We start from the raw sequence: 8,008 nt of genomic DNA on the forward strand, positions 1-8,008 counted from the left end.
TGAGTCATGCCACATCTGCAAATGGAGGTCTCAAAAGCTTTACCTTACCCACATCATTAAGGCTGGCTCTTCTCTGATGATGCAGCTCTTTCCTGGTCCTATTTTGAGAGGCTTTCAATCTAAGTGGCTTATCCTCCTGCACTGTATCAGACAATGTTTCCATGCTATTCATAAAGTTGCACAGTAATGTATCAGACAGTGTTTCTCTGCTATTCTTAAGGCCTCCTCCTTCATCCTAGTCTGTCTCAGTTTGTAAGCTGTTGAAACCTGTGCACCATGTGCAACCCTACTGGGTTTGAGACACCAGTGGCACCTACGTACATGCCTTACCCCATAGGACAACACCAAACGAAAGGGGCCAGATGATAGGCAACACAAGCAGTGGGGCACTCTGTAGCCAACAAACCAACTCTAGACTACAGACAAGTGTTTCTATAGTTTGCAATAGTTCCCAAAGGAGGTGCCAAGGTGGAGATTTCATGGAACCAGGGAAATTGCCTTGTAGCAACTTTCATAAAGTAGTGAGGTAGATGGGAAATGGTCTTGTGTTTGTTGAGTTATTTTGCTGCTCCTTACAAAACTGCCTCTCTTGCTATGTTCCTGAGAGAATGACAGGATGTTCCACAAAGATGTGTCTCAGACTATGGTTAGGCCTTGCCTGCATGACCTGTGTGGAGACCTGTAAGATTGTCAAGGGAACATGGCAAAGCTATTACCTAATGCATTGCAGGTAAAAGCATTTCTAATTGAGAAAGAGTTAATCCAAAGGTGGCAGGAGGGAAAGTACTTAAGCCTGTTGAAGGACAAAAGTTTTTAAGAGGGATGTTATATCTGTTTATCTTTTGCTGAAACATTTCCCAGTATCTCTTTGGCTGATTATGAGAACATTGCTCTACTTACAAAGGCAGGGAAGTGGATTACCCAATAAGTAAGGTAAGCATGGGCTTACTTGTGCTTGCTTACTAATCTGTAGTGAACAATTTCACATTTTTTCTCTACATCAAAGATTCTGCTTCTAGGAATCTCTTCCTCTCCCAACCCCATAGCACCTTCCTACAGAATCAAAGCTGCTTTCCAAATTTACAATCCATAACAGGGTAGGACCCAGTAAGCAAGGTCAGCACAGGGCTTACTTGTACTTACTTACTAATCTGTAGTGAACAATTTCACATGGATTTCCCCACATCTCTGATGTACATGAGTCATGATGAGTCCCAATTGCCTGGATGGCAACTGATACTGGTGTATGATTCAATCTAGCTTTATACAGGGATAAAAATGAGGTGGGTTTATTATTGTGGAATAGAATAGATGATCTTTAAGCTAGAATGGACCTACTGATCTCACATTCTAACCTCCTAATTTAGTGGTGAAAGTAAAATAATGTCCTTAACAGTCTTCCCCTATTGGCCTAGAGCAGGAGCATAAGTGAAAGTCCCTGGGCTGCCCCTCCATTCCCACCCACTCTCTGTCCTGCACCACACATGCTTCATGAACGTGGGTGTGGACACTCCAGCCCACATGACCAAGCTCTTGTGTTCCCCCTCCCCACCACCTCCAATAAACAAGCCACACCCTACCTTGGTCATCCCTCAAGGCTAGGTGACTACACTCACGAGCACATAGGCCTCAGAAGTGCATCCAAGCAAAGAAGATAATTTGGGTCCTACAGGTAGACTTGGGAGCTCTGGTAGCATAGTGGCTAAGACACTTGCCTGCTAACCAGACGGCTGGTGGTTCAAACCCACCAGCCACTCCTTGGAAGGAAGGTTGGGCAATCCTACTTCCGTAGTGATACTGCCTCGGAAACCCAAGGAGGGGTCGCTATGAGTCAGGTTTGGACGGCACATAACAACAACAACAACAACAGGTAGACTTGGGCCATTAGTGCAAGGAACTCCTTGCTCTTTAGTATTCGGTGATGGTGTTCACTGTCAAGTCGCTCCCTGATTCACAGTGATGGGCTGCAAATTAGACCATTGTGATCCCTTAAATTTTCATTGGCTGATTTCCAATAGATTACCAGGCCTTTCTTCCTTGTCTGTCAGTCTGGAAGCCCCACTGAAACCTGTTCAACATTGTGGCAACATTCAAGCTTCCACTGTCAGAAGGGTGGTGGCTACACATGAAGGGAGTTGGTTGGGAGTTAAATCTGGATCTCTTATATGAAAAGCAAGAATTCTATCACTGTACCTATAGCTTATTCTGGGAGTAGGGGGTGGGGGGTGGGCATGAACTCTGGGTAGGCCTGTCCCCTGGCCCTGTGCACTCCTTGCTACTTAGGGGAGGATGGCTTAAGGAGAGCCAGAAGAAGACCTGTTTGGGGCTAAGCCAAAGCTGCTTAGAGGAAGGCCTTGACCCCTTCCTTCTCAGACTTAAAATTTTTTTTTCAATCTTTTAAAAATTATCCCAGTAGGCTATTCTCTGGAAACTCCAAAGTTTTCTTGATGGAATGAGTTGATTAACTTTCTGAAGTTTTCAAAGACTCAAGAATAGCAGGTCAGAATGTGAAGCATGAGGCTGAAAGCAGGAGAATTCAGTGAAGGTTCACACCCCAAGTAATGAGACATCTTCCCAGCCCCAGCTGCAATTCTTCCCAGAACACTGGTATTCAGGCATGTAATTGCCAGGTAGCAGAGTGGAGGACTCCTCTCTGGAAAAATGACTTGGATCAGGAAAATAGACCTATAGACACGGGTATTTAAGGGTCATTCAACAAAATGGTCTCCTCTGCCAATAACTGCACAGCAAGGTTAACCAGGAAACAAGGGTTAGCCAGCCCTGCACACAGAGCATCCATGCAGCTATCTTCACTCTCATAGGTGAGTAAGAATTGCTGAGAAAGGGCAAAAGAAAACATGCAACCCCAGAGATCCTATACAGTAAAACCTGCGAGAAACCTGTCAGAGAAGAAAAACTCAAATATTTTCCATTAATAGAGAATGATAGAAAAACAGTAAAAGTCCACCTTGTCAAAAGTGGAAAACTTGCAAGACCCAGAAAAACAAAGACAAAAACCAAAAATCAAATTCACTGCCATCTAGTTGATTCCGACTAATAGTAATCCTATAGGAGAGAGTAGAACTACTACATAAGGTTCCTCAGACTAAAAATCTTTATGGAAGCAGACTGCCTCATCTTTCACCTGTGGAGTGGGTTTGAACTGCTGACCTTTAAAACAGTTGAGTGCTTTAATCACTGTGCCACCAGAGCCCCTTGGAAAAAACAAGGCAGTATCATCAAATTCCAGATGTCACAAATTTCACTGTAATTAAGATCCTCCGAGAAAGAGACAAGAGCATACTTTATTACATACATGACACAAGAACTGGAGGGCTCTTGGAAATTATAATTTGAAGGCTGAGATTGCAAAAGTCAATAAACTGGCTAGAAGGTACATATAAAGAAATAGCCCAGTAAGTAATCAAACAAGCAAAAACCCCAAAAAGATAGAAAGCAGGAAAACAGAGAAGCAATAGTGAGAAGACTAGAGGATCGAGCCAGGAGGCCGATTGAAACAGTAAGAATTTCAGAGAGAACAAGGAAAATGGAAAGGAAGAAATTGCTAAAGAAGTAATATGAGAAATTCTCAAGAACTGAAAGATATGATTTACCAGATGCAAATGAGAGTCCAGCCCAAGGAATGAGAAAAGACCAACAACAAGGGATTAATGAAAACATTTCAGAGCAGCCAGCCTGTTTGGGGGCCTCAACAACTATGCTCTGGCTTTGGATTAGCTCTCCACTTTCCTGCCGGCACTAAACTGCAGTCCACATGTCTGGGCAGGATGACATGTTCATTCTTGACCAGACCCCTCTTCCTGGTGGTTAGACCCCGGCTCGGTAGCTCAGGTGCTGACTGAGGTCCTGCTTCAATTCCAATGGCTCTTCTCTGCCCCTTTATTTTGCTACAACACGACCCAATCTGTACCATTACTATCTCCCTTGTCAATCTGGAGACTCCATCTGTGGTGGTCTTTTCACCGGAGAAGACCCCTGGATAAAGTTGAAAACTTGGCTTAAACCCAAGTCTCTGGGTGGCACAAGCGGTTTGTACTCACTACTAACCTAAAGGTTGATTTAAACCCACTCAGTGGTGCCATGGAAGACAAGCCTAGTGATCTGCTTCTGTAAAGGTTGTAGCCAACAAAACTCCATGGAGCAGTTCTCCTCTGTAACACATGTGGTTGCCCTGAGTCAGAATCGACTCTATGGCAACAGGTCTTTTTTTTTTTTGCTTTGGCTTGAACTGTTTCATTCCAAGATTTGGAAAGTGGGCTACCCTTTCACTTGACTGGCTTTGTTCCTGGTCCTAACTCTCCCTGTTCCCAACTTACCTTTGTTCCCCACTAGCCTGTGTACCGCATGGCCAAAGCCTTAAGTACTTTTTTAAAAACAGCATCTCTTTATTTTATAGTTAAAAGATATGCTGAGTATTTGTTTCTGGACAGTGCATTTGTGTCAGGAGGAACTATAGACCTTAAACTAAAAGATCTCAATATACTAATACCTGTATGAATGAGATTAGACTCCCAGAAAATCCATTGGCATAAAACATTTCAGTGAGCCCTTAATCAAACACATAGGCCAGATCACCCTGATTTGACTCACCAAATGACCCATAAACGTCATCCAAATGAGAAGGGAGTGAAACAGCCAAACAAGCAAGGAAAGCTGCACAGACGAAGCTTATGGCGCTACCAACCATGACCTTGGCAAGTATTTACTGAGCGTCTCCTAGTGTGAAACCCTGTTCTTGTTGCTGAGGATACAACAGAGTATAAAATAAGACCCTTCCCTCATGGAGCTTATGTTCTAACTGGGGAGAGAGTAAAGTAAGCAAACATCTTACTTAACCTGTTTCGTTTCACAACTGTACATAGGTATTACTATATGCCAGACCCTGCTCCAAAGGCTTTATAAATTCATTTGGTCCTCATAGCAGAACTATGAGGCAGGCACTATTAACATAGCTATTTTTCAGAAGTGGAAACTGAGGCACAGAAGATGTAAGTACATTGCTCAAGGTGACACAGCTGGCAAGTCACAGAGCCAGGCTGCTAACATAGGCAGCTGGCTGCAGGTTGTCTAGCTTATCTGGTGTCCTGCAGGTGTGCTAGTTAATAAAATAAATATTGTTGTGTATTGCTGCAAGCCTGCCCTCCTCAGGTAGGAATGGGCTATATGAGGACAGCAAAGCAGAGTGAGGGATTAAAGAGTGAAATCAAGTGACATGCCTATGGGTGTTTTTATGTACTTAGGAGCTCAAAGAACTCTGCAAGATGGGAGTTGTTGTTAATTAAATGCCATCGAGTGGATTCTGACTCATGGCGACCCCAGAAGAGCAGAGTAGAACTGGTTTTCAAGTCTCTGAGCTTTCAGATAGAACTCTGGGCTTTCCTTTTGAGATGCCTCTGGGGGGATTTGAACTGGCAAACCTTTGGCTAGTAGTCCAGCACTTAACCATTTGCACCACCCAGGAAGTTGCAGGGTGAGGAAGGGGGACATTTTGTTTTCCTTCCCCCATTCTATCCTTGTGATAAATTTAAAAAGAAATAGGAAGTTTCTTATTTAACCCATGATGTCAAAGTCCTTAACTTATTGTAAGGGCATAGTTGCCAGGAACAGTTGCCATGCCTTCTTGAGAATTTTTATTTCCTCTCACAACTATAAATTAGATTCTGTAGTTGACACAGTACTCATCCATTCAATATACAACACACTTCTGTGACTTTTTTTTAAAAGGTGTTAATATGGTATCACTGTATGACTTTTTATGTTCATATTTATCCTCTGTGTGGTAGTTAATGTTGTGTCTCAACTTGGCTGGGCCTGGTTGAGTGGCTGGGCAGCTGATGGTAGTTATTCCCCATGATGAGATAGCAATCAACTCCATGGCGGGATCTACCACAAGCAGCTGAGTAGCTGCTTTAGGGAATGTGGTCTGCTTCCCGTATATAAGAAGCATCTTTGGGGAATAGTCTCTAGCTTATGGCATGCTTGAACCCTGCAGGTAGCCGAGACATTGTTCAGCAGCCTGCCATGCTCTGCTGATCCTGGAACTTTCAATGGACTTGAATCAACAGCCTGCCATGTTGTTTGGTAACATTGGGACTGTGCCATTTTATTTGTCGGCTTTGGGCTTCTTAGTCTTAGCAGCCAGTAGCTGCCTGAGTGAAGAGATATCTCTAGCTTCAGTGGGCCAGGAGCAAGAGGCAGAGCTGAAGCCCAAGGTTGAAGGACTTTCACCCAGCCTGTAGAGCCTGCCCCTTTGAACTCGGACTTCTAGCCTCCCAAACTGTAAGAGAGTAAACTCCTGTTTGTTCAAGCCATCCCATTTGTGATATTTCTATTAGAGCGGCACAAGGTAACCAAAACACTCTGTATTTGGATTTTTTTTTTAATTTTTATTTTTATTGTGATTTGGATGAAAGTTTACAGAGCAAATTAATTTTCCGTACAATTCATATACATTTTATTTCATAACATTGACTACACTCCTCACAATGTAAACAGTTCTCGTCCTACTTTCTTCCTGTAGTTATCTCTTTCCTGTGTCTTTCTTTTGTATTTGGATTTTTTATAGTTGCTATTAAACATCATACCTGTAGGATACCAGGAAAGCTTCATGGACATAATCTATCCAAATAGATCAACTAAAGTTTTCATCCTTCACTTTGGCCTCTCTTCCAACCCATTGGTTTTTCATGATGCTTATTGTTGTTATATGCTTTCAAGTCGGACCTGACTCATAGCGACCCCTCCTTGGGTGTCCGAGGCGGTATCACTATCGAAGTTGATTGCCCAACCTTCTTTCTGAGGAGTAGCTGGTGGTTTTGAACCACTAGCCTTCTGGTTAGCAGTCAATTACCTTAGGCACTACCATGTTGCTTACTGGTGTCTAAATTTTATTTATATTACTTGGTAATGAGACACAGAACTGAAGTCCCCAATTTTTCTTCAGTCCCAGTGTACTCTCTGCAATTAGGAGAATCTTAAAATGGACTGTAAGATTCAGTATAGTAAAAGGCTTTCCTGGAAAAGACATAAACACAGCTGCATAAGCTAGCATCCCTGTGTAAACTGATCTCGTCACTGTTAAATGCCATACATTTTCATTAGGTGATAAATAGAAATGACATGATTGCTCACAATTTCAACCTTGATATTTAAATTTTTTTCTGCGACCTTAATGAGGCCATATATCAGGGAAGTTGAGTGGGGTGACATTTATGACACTGACTGGGTTTTGTGATTAGACATGGATCACTCAGAGGTTAGGCATCAGGCTAGCAGTGATTCTAACATGTTCTAAATAGCAGTCTCAGTAATTAGAAAACTTGCAAAAAGAATAACAAGTAAGATCTTGTTTTTTAAATTGTACCTTGCACTTTTCAGCAAGTTTCATTCAACACACATAAATAGGGTGGTGATTATGTATAAGTCACGCTGATTGGTAGTAGTGGCTAGAAAAATAAATAACACATTGTCTCTGCTCTGAAGGAGAGCAATCAATGTAGGGGGCTAGGTTAAGCTCTGTTGCAATGGAATAAGACAGGCGCTGTGGGAGAACAGAGGATGCAGCTACTGATTCACATTTAGGGGCTGGAGCTGGAATTAGGGGAAGCTTGAGAAAGGAGGTGTTATTTTCATGGATCAGGAAGGGTAAGAAGATAGAAATGAGGTCAACATTCCAGGTTGATATAATTGCATGAAGTGAGAGGCTTCATAGGTTACTACTCCTTTGTTGTTTCTATTAGTTGCCACTGAGCTGGCCCTAACTCATGGCAACTCCATGTGTTACTGAGTAGAACTGCTCCATAGGGTTTTCTTGGTCATAATCTTTACAGAAGCAGTTCTTCAGTCTTTCTTCTGTGGAGCCACTGGGTGGGTTTGAACCACCAACCTTTAGGTTAGCAGCAATGGTAAACTGGTTATACCACCCAGACTCTGCAAACTCCATTAGCATCTTGCTTTTACAAAGCAGCAAGATTCCTAATAGCCTTTC

This window comes from Orycteropus afer, unplaced genomic scaffold (genome assembly GCF_000298275.1).
Source record: "Orycteropus afer afer isolate SDZICR_OR568_19922 unplaced genomic scaffold, OryAfe1.0 scaffold00011, whole genome shotgun sequence".
NCBI classification, from domain to species: Eukaryota; Metazoa; Chordata; class Mammalia; order Tubulidentata; family Orycteropodidae; genus Orycteropus; species Orycteropus afer.